This window comes from Zingiber officinale, chromosome 3B (genome assembly GCF_018446385.1).
Source record: "Zingiber officinale cultivar Zhangliang chromosome 3B, Zo_v1.1, whole genome shotgun sequence".
NCBI lineage: Eukaryota > Viridiplantae > Streptophyta > Magnoliopsida > Zingiberales > Zingiberaceae > Zingiber > Zingiber officinale.
The window spans coordinates 40,169,254-40,175,174 of record NC_055991.1 but is presented as its reverse complement, the minus strand read 5'-3'; the positions used below and the strand labels follow the sequence as shown (position 1 = coordinate 40,175,174).

The following is a 5,921-nucleotide window of genomic DNA, read 5'->3' as shown; positions in this document are numbered from 1 at the left end:
CGAGGAGAGCTTGTGGGCACGAGGAGGAACCGGGAACTCAAGTATCTCGGAAACCCTAGAGCTGCCTTTCTCCTTCGGTAGTGCGCTCAAGAACAGCAAGGTAAGTTGCTACTCACCTGCAGTAGGATAGCTCCGATTGTTCCTTTCTTTTCCGAAAGCTTTGGGATAAATTGTAGGTGGTTTGTGTTTTTGATCAAATTCTTGTTTTCCATGATTTCGTAGCATGTTGTTAAGGATGGTTGGTTTTGTTTTTCTGCCGTGAATCACATAAAGAAGATAGAAGGGTTTTTGTTTTGGTGTTTCCTTGCTTGTTCGAGTTTTGCTGTGAAGCATGTTTAGGAATTTTGTTTGCTGCCGTGAGGTTCAGGGAAGAACATGAAATGGTTTAATTCGGAGCATGCAGTTTAGTGGCATTGGGAAGCATCTTAGTTTAGATTTTTCCTTTGTTTTGGAACTTGCTGTACAGAATTGAGGAATTGATAGAGCTTTAGTTTCCTTTCATGTTTTGGATCATGCTATATAGAATTGTTGCTAGGGATTTAGTCTTCCTTTCATGACTTCGGAACAGTTTTGGATTGGTTTCAAGATTGTTTTTATTTCCTAAAGATTCTTTAGACTTATGATTTAGCATGTTGTTGGACTTTTCTATTTGTTATTAGTTAAGCATGTGTAGTTTCTTTATTACTAGAAGAGCACGAGCAGTATTGAATTATAATGTTTCTCCTTACTATTAGAATAACATGAACAGACTTAGGTTTGGTTTATCTTGAAGCTTGCTGCCATAAAACCAGATTTAGTTGTTTAGATTCGGAAATGAGAGCATGAAACATCCTAGTATTTGATTTTCTTCTTTGCTGCCATGTGTAGGAACATGCCTTTTAATGAGCATGCAGTAGAGTGGTTTTGTGCTGTTAGCATTTCCATTGCTTAGTTTTGATACAGATCCTTCCTTATTAGTTTTATGCATGCAGATATCAAGTTTATGTAACTCCAATGAGTAGGAATATCTATGTCAGTTCACATTGCAGTTTGGGGTTTCCTTTGCATTCATTTTAGCATGCTTAAAGATCTCAGAATTGTTTCCTTTGTTTTAAATCTGTTGTAGCATGTTTGAAGAAGTTAGATATGCTTTCTTTTGATTTGTCTCTGATATAGCATGCTTATAGAAGTCAGATTTTCTTTCCTTTAATTTAATTATGTTGTAGCATGCCTATGTTCTTTTTAAGAGTTTAAGAAAAATATAAGAAAGATAAAGAAAAGAAAGAAAAAGGCCGAGGCCTTAAGTAGATCCCAAAGTCAAGACTTTAGGGATTTTGGCACACAAGATGCTTAAGAAAATGCCGAGGCATTATATAGAAGTATTAAAAGATAACAAGTATTTTACTTTTATCAGTGGCACTATATTGGACTCTCTGTCCTTGGGCTGGGCTCCCATAGTCGTCCCTAGGTTTAGATAACCTAGTAGTAACGGCTCGACCGACGGTCGACGGTCGACGACCATAGGGTCGCCAAATGGGCCGCCAAATGGGCCGCCGAATGGGTCGGGTCGTTACAAAAGTAAAAGCACAGTTGCCGGGCCCAAGAGAAGTTGATTATTATTTTGAAGTATTATAAGTATAAGTTTTTGAACAAGTAAAACGAGTTTTACATAAGTATAAAGTATTAAAGAATAAGTCTTTAAACAAGTGGAATAAGATTCAGAAGGTGTTTAGAATTCAGTAAGTTTAGTTCTTTATTCTACCATGTTTATCTAGTGGATGAGTAGTTCCATGTTTACCTATTAGATGAGTAGCATGATTAGCGAGTAGAATTACATGAGTAGATTTCTTAGCTTTTCTTTGCTATTAGTTTGACATGAGCAGTTATGTTTATGCTTTATTCCTTTTTAGAGCATATAGTTTTTAGTTCTTTTCGTATACATGCACATTCGTGATTTTGTGAGTTAGATAGCGCTTACTAAGCAAATTTTGCTTATAGACTACACTTCCTCTTACTGCAGATACAGGAAAGGAAAAGATATAGAAAGGAAGGCGACAAGGTGGCGCGGATGGTGTGTGATGCTAGGACTATGGAAGCCTTGGGACTTAGTTTAAGAATTTATTAAGATTGCCATTTATTAAGAATGTATTAGATGAGTCATTTAGTCTTCCGCTGTTAGTTAATTGTATGTTTATTTTGTTTCCGCTATTCATTACTTGCATGATTTGATTTCATTAAACTGCGTGGTGATGTTATTCCTTTTGTGTGTTTGATATGTGTTCCAGCCGCCTGTGGCTGTGTATATTATGTTATGTATGTCAGTTTAAAGTCACCGGTACAGGGGAGACTTTGTCGAAATTTTTCGGTAGGGTTTCCATGTGATTTTTAATCATACCGGTTGAGTAGAGTTAGTAGTTAAGTAACGGTCATCCTTAGAGAGTAGTAGTAGTAAGAAGGGTGGTCGTTACAGCAAAAGTCCCTACACATTGTTCTACAACATGATCAATTCTTACGACCTCTAAGGGTTTTGTGGACAAAGGTGGTGATCCTTGAGATGTTGCATCCACAACATAACTCCCTACATATTCTTCCATATCATCATCAACAACACATACATCAAAAAATAAACCAACATCTATATCTTCAATAGGAGAATCAATAACAAGAGGATCAATAACTTCACTTGCAGTTTAAAATTGATCTACCACATCACATTCATCGTCTGAAAATTTATTGTCACTATAACACCCTATAAAATTTGAAGACAGATTTGAAAACTTATTTACCACTGCATTATCAATAAAATCCTCACATGAAGAGACCTCATCTTCATATACATTCATAAATCTACACTCAACCATATTAGTGTCACAGGATTTGCCGAAGTCTTTATTTTCATTGACCCCCACCAACCTTTGTGGAAAAGGAACCCTTAGTGAAGGTCCTGGGAAAGATTGAACTTCCTTTTCCCCAAATTCCCTTTGAGCTTTTGGAGGAGGTCCAATTTACTTATCTAGTGTTGGTGTGATCAATAACCCAACATCATCACACTTTTCACTAGATCTTGTCTGCGAAAGAGGGAGATCTCCTTTAAACCATTTCGAAACAATACTTTCAATCTTTGCCTCCAAATGTTTGAACTCCCCGTTCTGTGACTTGTGATTCTCAAGACTCATAGATGGTTGAGTTACAATTTGTTTGACAGGCTTTATAGCATTTATGGCTTGCACTTCATGAATGTTTGAGGGAAATTTCATCCAACTTATGTTCGACCATTCATGGAGGTTCAATGTCACTTGATCAATTAACATATATGCTTCATCTAAACTTTTGTCCATAAAAGATCCACCAGCTAATGAATCCAATAAACTCTTGTCTGAGAAAGAAATTCCCCCATATAATATGTGTAGAATCAACCATTTTTCAAAACCATGATGAGGGCACTATCTTTGAAGACTCTTGAATCTATCCCATGCTTCAAATAATGATTCTCCATATGCCTGAGCAAAATTTGTTATGCAATTCCTTATATACACTGTTCTGCTAGGAGGGAAAAAATGATTCAAAAATTGTTTCTCCAATTGCTCCCAACTTGTGATACTTTGAGGATGGAGAGAATATAACCAAGTCCTTGCTTTATCCTTGATACTGAAAGAAAATGCCATCAATCGAACTGCATTTGCTGACACTCCATCACATTTTACCATATCACAAATCTCTAAAAATGTTTCAGGATGCAGATAAGGACTTTCTAATACTTCTCCTCCAAATTTGTGACCTTGTATCATGGAAATTAACTCTGAATTTAGTTGGAAACTTTCTACTTCAATTTGAGGTTGCACAATGGGAGATAAAAATCTTGCAGAAAAGGCTGTAGAAAAATTTCTCATGGGCCTGCTTGACATGTTAGTGCTCATGGATATTCAAGAAAAAATTATTAGAAGAAAAGATTAAAAAATCAAAGACAAGAAATAAAATGTAATATGAAAAGCAAGAAAGAAAATGCAAAAAATAAATTGCAAGAAAGAAAGTGCATAATGAAAACATGAAAGAAAAGACAAAAGGAAAAAAGAAAAATGTCTAGAATAATTCATATTCTAATCAACTAATGTGTTTATAAGTTCTTGTTATTCTTCATTCCTTTATTAAGTTTGATCTTCTCATACACAAGAACAATATTGCAAGATATGTTTACAAAAGAAAACTAAAGAAAAAATTTAAATCAAAAGAAAAACAGAGAAAAGCTAGACTAGAATGCTAGAAATAAAGAATACAGAATTAGAATTAGAATTGCAACAAAACAAATTGTCAAGAAGTAGAAAAATATGCAAAAATTATGAAAACAGAATTCTAAAGATTAGTTACAACTATGCTAATGAAAAGAAAAGAAAATTTTTTTTTAGTCTAACTCAATTGATAATCTCTAATGTTATAAGCACAATCCTCGGCAACGGCGCCAAAAACTTGTTAACGTTCCACAAGTGTACGAATATGTCGTCAGTAATAAAAAAAGATATCGTATCCATAGAGACTGGTTATAAGCACTAAAGATATCTCAACACGAAATAGCTAAACAACAAATCAATTGATTTATAAAATCTAGGTGCAACTATGAAAAGTAAAATATAGAAGAAAAGCATAAAAACAGGAATAAGGGCTATGATAAAGGATGTTCTAGGAGTTTTGGTTCCTTTGTAATGTTATTCAATGTAAATGATCTACCAAATTTTATTCCTCAATTGTCCATCAGTAGAAGGTTGTCGATTCTCTCTTGCAATAGACAATCCGCTTAGTACTAAAATCTATATCTAAATATGATCAATTATGAATGATTCCTATGATGTCCTTACACGGGCTTACCTGTCACGTGCGTCCCTCGGATAATCAACATAGAAATGCATTTCTTCTCAACCCATATTAAGATATAAAAGATTAATGCATACAATCTATCCTACCCCCTTGAATGCCCTTATTTCACCGTCAAGATTATCCCTCAATCGCCCTTACACGGGCTTGTCTGTCACGCACGTCCCTAAGATAATCGAATGAGGAATTACCTCTACAAGATCCACAAGATACTCAAACATTCAATCAAGTATGGTAATTAAGTCCAATCGTAAGAATCCACACAAGATCAAATAGATACAAACAAGATAAAATCATAGAAATAGGAAATTGGCAAATCCACAAGAGTTTACATCAAATCATATTACAAATACTCCCTTCATCCTAGAACAAAGAGATCTAATCCATAGAACAAGAAAAGAAACCCAAAGACAAGATGATCCTAAGCATCTTGATCACAAAATCCAAGAAGAGAAAGGGAAGAAAAGCTTATCTACGATAAAGAACGGTCTTCAGATCCAATCATCGTTCCCGGAGTCGATTCGTTGAAGATCTGCCCTTAGATCTCCAGAAAATTTCTCCAAGAAGGTGAGGAATCACCCAAATCTTGTTCTCTCCCAAAAGGGAGAACTCCCCTTTCAAATGGTGGAAGAAACCCATATATAGAGCAGAGATTTTGGGCACCACACGGCCTCGAGACCAGGTCGTGTGTGAGACACGACCTAGGTCATTCTCTTCGCTGCCCCTCTCACATGGTCGTGTGATGCACACGGTCGTAACATGTTCTGCCACTGCCAACCTTGCACGACCGTGTAGATCTACACGGCCTGTGCTGCCTCCAGCTTTGGAACTCATGCACGACCGTGTCTGGGATACAATCATGTACTGCTTTGGCTCTGCAAGGCTCACACAGGTGAGCATCACCACATGATCTAGGCCAATCTACCATATATGGCCGTGTGGCACTCCAAGATAGTGTCTTCCTCCTTTCGTTAACTTGCAGATTTATCCTCGATCACAAATTCTTCTCCAAATGTGAAAAGCAGATCTCCGAACAAAAAGAGTAAATATGCTAAAAGTAAAGCTGGAAGTATGAA

General features: G+C 36.2%; 1 non-coding gene across 1 annotated transcript; it reads left to right on the top strand.

Moving 5' to 3' along the window:
- Positions 1-3,405: 3,405 nt before the first annotated feature.
- LOC121968777 lies at positions 3,406-3,511 on the top strand. Its single transcript, XR_006108315.1, has one exon. It is a non-coding gene; the product is annotated as a small nucleolar RNA R71 (small nucleolar RNA).
- Positions 3,512-5,921: the final 2,410 nt, after the last annotated feature.